At 45.5% G+C, this 11,947-nt stretch overlaps 1 pseudogene; it reads left to right on the top strand.

Moving 5' to 3' along the window:
• The first annotated feature begins 263 nt into the window (after nt 1–263).
• LOC129555216 (dolichyl-diphosphooligosaccharide--protein glycosyltransferase subunit STT3B-like) lies at nt 264–6,932 on the top strand (annotated as a pseudogene).
• Nucleotides 6,933–11,947: the final 5,015 nt, after the last annotated feature.

The following is an 11,947-nucleotide window of genomic DNA, read 5'->3' as shown; positions in this document are numbered from 1 at the left end:
GCTGACTTGAGAATCTACCTTGATAATTTTTAGAAAACATTGTATGACCCACACAAGAATTCCTGATGGTTATACATTCTCCTCTTGAAAGAATTAAATTAATAGATGACATTCTCCCAACTTCTCCATGTAATGTCTTAATGAAAGCAAGTCAGATGATGAATTTGTCTCATCAATTTTCTGTATTTTCAGGCAGGCAAAGTGAGGAAGCACGTAACTGAGCAGGAAAAAACGGAAGAGGGATTAGGTCCTAATATAAAAAGCATTGTTACCATGTTGATGTTGGTGCTGTTGATGATGTTTGCAGTCCACTGCACCTGGGTCACAAGCAATGCCTACTCCAGCCCAAGTGTGGTCCTGGCCTCTTACAATCATGACGGGTAAGAAGATGGCTTGATACGAAAGGATTCTACACCTGCTCTTTTCTCTTGTCTCAAAAGATAGAATTCAGAGGTCTATCTGAATATCTTTGCGTGTGTAACATACACATTAGTCTTTCTCAAAGTGTCGTGCTTGGACACAGCGTCATCATCATCAGGAAACCCGTTAGACATGCAGGTTCTTGACCCCCCTTAGTATGAAGAGTCAGAAACCTGGGGGCGAGGCTTGGGGATCTGGTTTAAGGAGCCCCGGGGGCTCTGCTGCAGCTGAAGTTTAACAGCGGATGGTTTCTGTGCTGCCCCACATTCCCGCCCCAGCCTCTGCTTCCCGTGGGTGCTCTTCAGACTTGTGCGCCACCAGGCTCCATTTCAGAACTACTGAATCGGAATTCTTTTTTTCACATGATAGCCTGGTGGTTTGTTTGCCTATTGAAGTCGAAGAAGCCCTAGTCTAGCTCTTTTTTTTTTCTTCTTCCCTACCCTGGAGGCTTTTTAACTACCATCCTTAAAATATGAAATTATTTAGTGGCCTGGCACCCCAAGATGTTAAGAAACCATCTTCACATTTATAAGGTCTTATTTAAATGAATATTGTGATTCCTTTCAGAACCAGGAATATTTTAAATGATTTCAGAGAAGCTTACTTTTGGCTAAGGCAGAATACAGATGAGCATGCCTGAGTGATGTCTTGGTGGGATTACGGCGATCAGATTGCTGGGATGGCTAATAGAACCACTCTGGTGGATAACAGCACCTGGAATAACAGCCACATAGCACTGGTAAGAACTTGACCAACAAAAGACCAAAAGTTACAAACCTTTATTCACTACTTAGACATCAGACTTCACTTGTGATTAAGTAGGAAAACTGGGGGAAAGTACTTTTTGCTTGCTGAATTTTCTACTTCTCTACATATTTGTTCAGTAAAGTGATTCAAGGTATGCTTACTTGTTTAGTTTTTAAGACTATAATTTGTTTACATATCATTCAGAATCAGAGGCTCTATGCTGGAGAATGAGGCAAAATCTGAAACTTACTGTATTTGTCTTATATTTTCCATTTCGTATGTTAAAATTAGTTGCAGATGTGTAAAGCAAGTGCACTGTGTTTTATGAACATGCAAATTATGTTCACTCTAGCTATTAAATAACTAATTACATTAATTAAAGTAATCACCTCTCTGTTTTCTAAAGATTTTAAATAGCTGGGTGTTAGCCAAATGAATTTGGTTTATATCAGTGTTGTGGCTAATCATTAGATGTTTGGTAGGCTGAAGGAAAGGATATATTTGTTCTAGCTAGATGGATGGTCATCCCCAGCCTGGGAGTTTGAGAAATTCTACTTCTTTTAAGCTTATTTGCTTTCATATTAAAATGTTAATTTAATGCGACCAAATTATTAGGAAAATATAAGAGCATGTATTCTGATTTTGACATTTATGCTGTAGTTGGTTATAGTAAGGGGGTGCTTATAAATCTCGCGAATTTGTTGAATTCATAGCAGATTGTTTCTGTAAAAGGAATTCCATGTAAATCAAACTTTTGAGATGCATTCTATTTTAAGGTAAAAATGTGCATTCTTGTTTATTTTTAGTGTTATTTTGGGACTAAGAACACATATTCTCACTTTTTAAAAATTCTGTAGGTGGGAAAAGCTATGTCTTCAAATGAAACAGCAGCCTATAAAACCATGAGGAGTCTGGACATAGATTATGTTTTGATTATTTTTGGAGGGGTTATTGGCTATTCTGGTGATGACATCAACAAGTTTCTCTGGATGGTTAGGATAGCTGAAGGGGAACATCCAAAAGATATTCGGGTAAGAAACTAGGTCGTTCTTGGTGTGTAAAGGACCATTCCCAGAGTCCAGGTAACCCACTTCCCTTTCTGACTGCATTCTATTTGTTACCATCATCCTGTCTCCAGAGCAGTCCCTCACTCTACTAAAGACAGCATAAGCATTTTCCCAGGTTTAAAACTTTTGAAATCTGGTACTTCCATTCTCCTCTAGGAAACAATTTCTTTTCGAGATTCTTGATTTTAGTCCTACAGCTGCTCACATTTGCCCTTTCCTTCCGTCTTTGTTGCTTCCACTGTGGTCTTGACCCCAGTGTTCATAAACCTGAAATAGGACAGTAGCCTTCAAATTGCTGTCTTTGCCTTAGTCTGTTTGCTCTCCCAGTCTAACGTGACACTGATCATGTTACTTTACAGCTTTTTTTTTAAAGCCTCCATTAGTTTAAGGAAAGGAGCCTCGGAAAAAAAGCAGACAGATAAGAGTTGCAACCAAACCCTGCCGCTGTGAACTTGGTGCTGTGGTCAGGTTGTTTTGCAGCCGGTCAGCATTCTATGCTTCGAGCAGTAGGTCTTGTTCTAGGTTCCAGTGTTAACGGTGGTGATCAGGGCCATTTCGGTTGATAACTAATAGAGATGCCGGGAATAATTCACTTGTAGTGCTGTTATGAGATTTTCTGGTAATGTAGATGAACCCTCAGCCTCATGACTGGTTTAGAATAATCAGAATGATGATTGAAATAGTAAAGCACTGGTACAAAATCAAAACCACTTAACTCAGAATGCAACCTCTTAATACTTCCCTTTGCTGGCCTCTTGTCCTTCTATCAGTGTTTTCTACTCTGTCACTCTCCCCTAGCCCATGACTCTTGTTTTGTGTTTTCTTTCTTTGGCTCATCTGACATGCATGTTATAGTCGTTTCTTCTTGGGGTCCCCTCCCTACAACAGTTCTGTCCCCTTGGCAGAGGTCCTTCTGAGGTACATCCACGTCTCTACTCATCAGGTCATGTCCAGCCTGTTTTGTAGGTAGACTCTGTTGTACCCTCCCACTCAGCTATGAGCTCAGAGAGGATGGGCACCCGGCAGTGAGGTTACATGATGAAAGCATAAAAGAGGACAGTAGGAGTCACTGCTGATCCAGAATAAAAGAACCTTTGGGAAATCGTGGAAATATGTTTTGTGTGACCAGGGGTAAAGTTGAGTAAAGCCCCAGATTTCCTGTTTAAACATAAATGCTTAACCACCTGACATTATCCCTTAACTGCCATTACATTAATATATAGTATTTCCTTGTGTTTACATTGGTCTTAATCTTCAAGTATGCGGGTTTTCACTTGTGGATTTGCTTTTAGCAGTGTTAAAATTGTGACATGATAGATAGAGATATATTTTGAACATTTATGTAGAGAAAAATCCTAATTTTCTGTGCTTTGTGAGGAGGTAATTTACACATTCACATGGTTCAAAAAATGAAATATATAGGGACAGATAGTAAAAGATAGTAAAAGAAAAAAGTCCCCAGAAAAAGAAAAAAGTCCATGGTAATCACTTGTTATTTTCTTATTCTAATTGAAGCAGATAACTAATAGGAAAATACACATTGTTCTTGCTTTTTTTACTTCACAATATTCTATGGAGATCTTTACATATTAAAATATGGGTATCCTTCTTCATTTCTGTTTTTTTACATCTGTATAGTGTGTTTCATTTCATGTGTGCACTATGATTTATTTAACCTGTCCCTGTTGATGGATATTAGGGTTTTTCAAGTTTTTTGTGGTGCAATAAGTAACTTGCTACACTTATCATTTTGCCCACATTTTAGTATCTCTGTAGGATAAATTCCTAGAAAAGACATTTATGTCAATATTATCAGAAGGCCCTTTCAGAGGTTAATTTATAAATTTGATGAGCTCACAATAAAAATTGCTGTAAGAGTTTTCTAAATGTTCACCTCGCAGCTAAAAAAATGGTTTTGATGTTCATATGGAAAAATAAAACAAATTTAGGAAAACTCTGAAAAGGAATAATGGCTGGGGAAGGGGAAACAGTTGGAGAGAGTCAGCATACCTAGTATTAATTCATGGTGTGGGTACCTTTTTTTTTTTTATATAATTATTGAGGTTTTGTTGTAACATGGTTTAAAATCTGGTAGAATTAATTGCTCTCCTTCATCCAGCAAACTATGGTTCTCTTTATGTTTTCTTGGAAATTTTTTTCTTTTAATAAATAATTTCTGGACTGAGTGTTAAACACCCATGATAGTTTTGTGGGTTTTTAAGAGATCACATTAAATTTATAAATTTGTCTTCTGATACTGTGTTTTTTTGAGATTTAACTAAATATGGATTTATGAAGATAACCTCAAAAGCTAGCTCTTATGGGGAAATGAAAAGGAGAATCTGTAGTTGTGAATATGTTATATTAAACTGACACAGAAACTTCTGGATTCTTTCCTATAGGAAAGTGACTGTTTCACCTCACAAGGAGAATTCTGTGTAGACAAAGCAGGATCCCCTACTTTGTTAAATTGCCTTATGTATAAAATGTCATACTACAGATTTGGAGAAATGCAGGTTAGTTATAATCTTTTGTTTTTTTCTATAATCTTTATAAACTTTATTCTAGATTTTTTCTGTAATCTTTATTCATGGGAATATTTTAACAGTAGTCTTGTTTGACTCTAAAAAGCAGGATAATATTTGGTTGTGCTCTAAAGAAAAATGTGCTCATCTAAAATTTTGTCTACTCTATTAAATTTACTTTCTGAAACTTCTGTGTGAAAAATGAAGAAATATTTTTTAGAGCAGAGGTTTCTTTCCAAAATGTTAATTAACAGAGGCTTAAATCTAACCCTTGCCTGCCATCAAACATTGCTTTCCCTGGGAGAGGTCTTCCAGTTGGGAAGCAGTGTGATCTTAAGTAGCTTACTCTATAGCCTGGTGACGGAAAGCCGGAAATTAAAGTGTTGGACTATTTAGTCACTTCACGCATTTATTCTCTCCCTGTTCTCCATTACCTCAAATAGCTGGGACTCTCTAGGTCAGCGTTTCCCAGAAAATTAGAATGATGTGCTACAAAAGATTTAGTCAACGAAAGGAATGAATGGACAGGGAAACATTGTCCAGGCAAAAGGAACGAACAGCAGACTGTCACAAACCTGGGGTCCTGATCGGGCTCTCTCGTATCATGTAATCCTTGGATGAGTCACATTCTCCCTGGGTTTGGTTTTTTCCTTATCTGTATATAATGGGGCTCCTGGTGGCCTCTGATATTCTTCCTAACTTTCATATTGCATGACTATCATACCAAGTTACACCTTCATACTAAGGTTATATTGAAAACTTTCTGGTTCCATGCTGCTTTCTGGTTGATACTAGAAGGCAGAGGAAAAATTGCTTGTTTAATTTTGTACAAATACCACAGATCAAGGTAACGCTTCTGCATTACTCATTTGGAATTACTCTGCAAGTAGCTTTAAAAAATAATAATTTTACTACTAGGTTTAAGTTTGTGTTTTGATTTCTTTTGAAGGCGAACTGCCTGGTCTCTCAACTCATGCTCTGTTAAGAGAGAATTACTAAGGGCACGATAATCAGCTACTCCAGAAAATGGGTGAAAGATGAGTTTCTCTGTTCACTAAGGATAGCATTGAAGGGCCTTTGTTTTTCCTGTCTGATCGAGAGCTCTAAGCCATGCATCTAGCATGCATTCACTTTGATGCCTTTCCCTACTCAAGAATATGTTCAAGACATGAAGTATCACTTTCCTCTTGTGAGATATGTAATAACAAGTTATTCCCTCATTGGGCATTATTTGTTTTCTGGTCTTATTTTTAAATTGAATTCACTTAGGTTCTATGTGACAGCATAAACCTACTCTGAGAGTTTCTTAGAATCCTCTCCCTTCCCTCCATTTTTTGCTCTTCTCGTCCCTGGTTAATCTTCCCTTGGTTTGATGTCCTTTGTAGTTGCCACTTTCAGGATGGTTAGCATCAGGCTTACTTGTGCTCTGATTTCACAAGTAGCACTGGTGAGATAGAGCCACAGTGAATAAGGTAAAGTCATCGTGCACCTTACCTCCTAGTGGAGGATGCAGGTAATTTTGAAAATAAATAAAAATTTTAGCAGCAAACACGATAGAGTAAAAGAATCAGTGGAGGAGACTTCTCAGTCATCAATCTCAAGAAAATATTTCCCGGAAGTGATGGTATTTGGGCTGAGACCAGAGAATAGAAAGGAGCCGGTCATGCAGAATTGCCAGATGAAGAACTTTGAGGCTGACAAAGTAATCTGATAGTGCAAGGTCCAGGCAGGGACCTTCTGTGTGTTTGCTCTGAAAACCCGTAAGAAGGGCTTTCATGGATTTCATTTTGTTGTTTTGGGTTTTTTGTGCCTGCAGGCCGCTCGTCCACTCTAAGGGTTCAGTGAAACTCTAATTTTTATGCATTGAGTCTCTCTCTTGCTGATTTCTTCCTGTCTGGTTAGCCGCATATGAGGACTGTTAACAGTATATCACTCTGATTCTGTTTCCCTAGTTTAAAAGCAGAGAGTTGTACTCTGGTGATAACACTCCCTTCCAATACTGAATGTTTTCCAGTATGTTTAACATCCAGTACTCATATCACTTTTGCAGCTGGATTTCCGTACACCTTCAGGTTTTGATCGGACACGTAATGCTGAAATTGGAAACAAGGACATTAAATTCAAGCATTTGGAGGAGGCCTTCACGTCAGAGCACTGGCTTGTAAGGATATGACAATATATCAGGGAGACACTAGACCACAAACCTCGAGTAACCAACATTTTCCCCAAACAGAAGTATTTGTCAAAGAAGGTGGGTACCACATGAAGTCAGGTCTATAAAAGAGTAACTCAAGATTGGTCGGTTTGTCTGAAAAATTATTAAAAATTGCTAATAGGTTTTCATTTGCCAGATTTGTAAAGACCAAGGCTTATATACAAAGTAGATATCAAGTGCCAACCTGCTGAGGGCAGTCCTTACAAACTGAGCACTTAAGCTACCCCAGGAAGCAGCTGTTTCTGGAGAGTTCTTCATGGGAAGAGTGGTTATCAGTGAACTGAGCCAAGATTTTTCAGAGACATTCTAGCTTTAATTACAAAGACTAGTTCGTAAAGTAAGATGTGTCTGTGGCCAGCAGTTTCTGAACCTTGTGAAAGTGAAAATGCCAGACACTCAGTAACAGTATGATTCATTCATGATCGTTTGGTCAACACAAATTTATACAGCATTTTCACACTCTAGTCTCAATACAGTGTTACTATATTATTCACTGAATTTAAAAAAGCTCAAGTTGAATTGAGTCCTGAATCCGCAAAAAATGTACCTTTAGATAATTATGAAGTATAATTGTCATGAAAAAGTACACACCGCAGAACAGACACACATACCACAGAACACACACACACCACACACCACACACACACGCATCACACACACACCACACACACACCACACACACACAACATACACATACACACCACACATACACCACACATCCCCACACACACACCACACACACACCACACACCAAACACACACGCATCACACACATACCACATACACCACACACACACCACACACACCACACACCAAACACACACGCATCACACACACACCACACACACACAACATACACATACATAGATACCAAACACACACCACAAACACACACCACACACACACCACACACACACCACACACACAACCACTCAAACAACACATACAACACACACACACCACAAACAACACAAACACACCATACACACAACCTACACACACACACACCACACACATACACAACACACATACACAACATACACACCACACACACACACAAAACACACACACACCACACACACAAACCACACACAAACCACACACACCACACACACTCCACACACACAAACCACACACAAACCACACACACACCACAAATACACACAACACACAGACACACCACACACATACACACCACACACAACACACACAGACACCACACACACACTCCACTAACACCACACACACACACACACACCACACTCCACGCACACCCACCACACACAGACCACACACACACACACCACACATACCACACACACACACAAACACACCACAGACAACACACACATAAACACACCACACACACACACCACACACACAAACCACGCACACACACACAAACCACACACAAACCACGCACACACACACACACCACAGACATACACCACACACACACACACACACCACACACCAAACACACACCACACACAGCACACATACACAGTACACATACACCACACACCCAAAAAAAACCACACACACACACCCCACAGAACACACACACACCACACACACAAACCACGCACACACACACAAACCACACACAAACCACGCACACACACACACACCACAGACATACACCACAGACATACACCACACACACACACACACACCACACACACCAAACACACACCACACACAGCACACATACACAGTACACATACACCACACACCCAAAAAAAACCACACACACACACCCCACAGAACACACACACACCACACACACACCACACACCACACACACACACACACACCATACACACACCACACACACACAAACACACACCACACACACACCACACACACACCACACACACACCACACACACACCACACACACACGCCTCTTCCTTCTTCCCTCCACTGAAGATCTCAGAGGAGGGCCCTGCTGGGACCTGGGGAAGCAGGGGTGGTAGTGGGGGTCTTGGACCAGTTTAGATGCAGTGAGCACCGGTATGTACCTACTGGGAGGAGCCTGGTGGGAGCCCCAAAGCTTAGGTCCTCCCAGCACCAGGGGCTCCTGCATGCTGGTGCCAGATGGGGGTGCAAGAGGGAACCCTATACATCTCCTGAGTCCATGGTACTGGACCGGGCTCCCAAATCAGCCTCCTCTGTCTGCCCCCCAGTGGCCACCCTCTTGCCTTGTCTCCTCTCAAGCTCTCTTTGGACCGTCACTGGGCCTGACTCCCCTGCTGACCCCGGAAAGGAGCTCTGAGACCTGGGGGGTGCTCCCAGGGCAGCCCATCCGCTCAGCGTCTTGTCCTATGGTGGGATTTGCTTGGCCTTGACCCTGGCACTCCCAGACGCCGAGTCTCCTCTGGCCCCTCCCGCTCCCCCCCGCATCCTGAGTTGGGGGTGAGGCCAGTGGTCAGTGTGGGCATCGGGGCGGGCCTGGGGCTCCCGGGTGACTGGCTGCCTCCCCTTGGGACCTTTGCAGATGGTGGTTCTCATGGACCCAATGGAGGATCCCGATGACATCCTGCGGGCGCACCGCTCCCGGGAGAAGTCCTACCTTTTCGACATGGCCTTTGACTTCACTGTCACCCAGGTGAGGGGGCGCCTGGGCCTAGGGACACACAGGATCCCCTCTCTGCCCTCTGACTGACTTAGGAGGGAGCCCTTAGGGGACCCCGGTCCCGAGCCCCAGGCGTCCCTCCATCACTCACTCTCTCCCTGCCGTGTCCCCACATGCATACGCGTGTGTGAGCCTGCGTGGCGCATACAGAGCCTTCTGCATGGACACACCGCGGTCAGCACACAGATGCCACCCTCCACGGGGTCCCACACAGCCCTCCCCACAGGTGGCCCCTAGGGGAGCTGCAGAAAGGTGCTTGAAGCCCACCTGGTGCTGGGAGGGGCACCTCGGGGAAGCTGACACCCTCCCAGGGACCCCGTCTCACCCATCTGCCGACGCTCCAAGAAGCAGGTGTGAGGCATCCTCTGGGCTGGGGGCCGGGAGCCAGCTGCCGGTGGGGAGGGTCTCAGGTGTCCTGAGCATTCTTGCAGGCTGGCATTCCCCACCCCCCAACTCGTGGGGGGAAAGCGGAGATACCCATCCCCCCTTCCCATCCCCTCTTCTCAGGGCCCAAGGGCTCCAGGGAGGAAACTGCCTCTGTTGGGGGTCAGGGTGGTCCTGTGGGCCTGTGGGCTCTGCCCTGGCCGTGCCCCGGGCGCTAGGAGCCTCATTGAAGGCGTCATCTCAGGCTACAATGCCACCGTCTTTGCCTACAGTCCCACAGGTGAGGGCGAGTGCCCCCGAGAATCAAGCTCCTCACCCTCCGCCTCCGAGCTCATCTGGCCCAGGCCGGAGCAGGAACCAAGGATGTGGCCGATTGAAACTGCCCTCTCCCAGAGCCCTTTGGACCCAAAGCCCCACCCCCAGCCAAGGATGCCATCTTCTCCCCTCCCCCCACCTCCTGGCCTCCTGGGAGGCTCCAGCCTTGAGGACAGACCCAGGGTTGCCAGGGGTCCCCACACTCCCAGTCTCCATCCTGCTCACCCCCTCCCCCTGCTCTGCCCCAGGCTGCGGGAAAACCTCCACCATGCTGGGCACAGACCACGAGCCCGGCATCCACGTTCGGACCCTCAACGACCACTTCCGTGCCATCGAGGAGACCAGCGACGACATGGAAGACGAGGTGTCCGTGTCCTACCTGGAGGTGAGCCCTCGGTCCTCCCTGTCCTGTGGGCTTGGGCCAGGAGGTCCACAGGACCGGCTGGTTTGCCTCCCGGGGGTGAGGTCAGGGGGCAGTCTCCTGGGGGTGCTCATCACCGCTGCTCTCCCATGTGCGTGTGGTCGGCCTCATTTTATAAAAACTCAGGTTCAGAGAGCTTAGGCAACTAGACAGTCACAGTCCCGAGGTCACACAGCAAGTGGGGGAACAGGAATTCAAACTCACGACCCTGGGGCTTTAGAGTCGAGCCCTGCCCACTTGGCTACTCCAAAGTGACCTGGTCACTGAGCACCTCCGCCACCCTCCCAGAGGCCATCCTCTGGACCCACTCCTTCGCTTCCCTGGTGGCTCAAATGGTAAAGAATCTGCCTGCAATGCAGGAGACCCAGGTTCGATCCCTGGCTTGGGAAGATGCCCTGGAGAAGGAAATGGCAACCCACTCCATTCTTGCCTGGAGAATCCCATGGACAGAGGAGCCTGGCAGGCTATGGTCCATGGGGTCGCAGAGAGTCGGACACGACTGAGCCGACCCTGTTTGCTTTGCCAGGCTACATGCAGGCACTCTGTGTATGTAGGTTCAGGTGAGAACGTTACATACACGGACAGCTTAGACCTGCCAGCCTTCTCCACCTTGACACAGCCCCCGATGCCCACCTGTGGGAGTGCTATCACTGGGCAATAGCAGATCAGCGGGGGTGGGGACCCACAGAGGCCAGAAGCGGCGGGAGAGCCACTGGGCTAGGCTCCATCTGGCTCCTGGCCTCCCTGGCTCCCTCTGGAAGCTGATAATCTTCTGGGTGACAGCTCAGGAGGGGCAGCGAGGCATTGCTGCCAGCACCTGCTCCAGCCAGCGTCGTGTTGACTTAGCCAGCAAGATGCACTTCGGGGGCCGTGGTTGGTGAGGCTGGGTGAAGGTACCATAAGGGTTGCCTGGTAACCACCAGGGCTTGGCCATGGGTTAGGTCCCATCCTCTGCCCGGTGCCTGGCCGGCCTGCTGCCTTCTGTGCTGTTGGCTCTGGCAGCCCCGTGTTTCCCCGCTGGATGCTGAAGCCCCCTTACGCCCACCCCATAGGAAGGAAGGAAAGCGATCATCTCCTTAACCCCGGGTTTCCTGAGAGGAGCCTGGAGCTCTCGGGAGGGATGGAGAGCCCAGCCGTTGCCTGAACCTCCTGCTCTTGGTCTCCCGTTAATGTCTGTCCCCTGCCCCTTCTAACCGGTCCCATCAGATCTACAATG

This window comes from Moschus berezovskii, chromosome 12 (assembly GCF_049115385.1).
Source record: "Moschus berezovskii isolate FMDL1 chromosome 12, NW_MosBer_1.0, whole genome shotgun sequence".
Classification (NCBI taxonomy): domain Eukaryota; kingdom Metazoa; phylum Chordata; class Mammalia; order Artiodactyla; family Moschidae; genus Moschus; species Moschus berezovskii.
The sequence above is the reverse complement of the archived record's forward strand: the minus strand, read 5'-3'. Positions and strand labels throughout refer to the sequence as shown.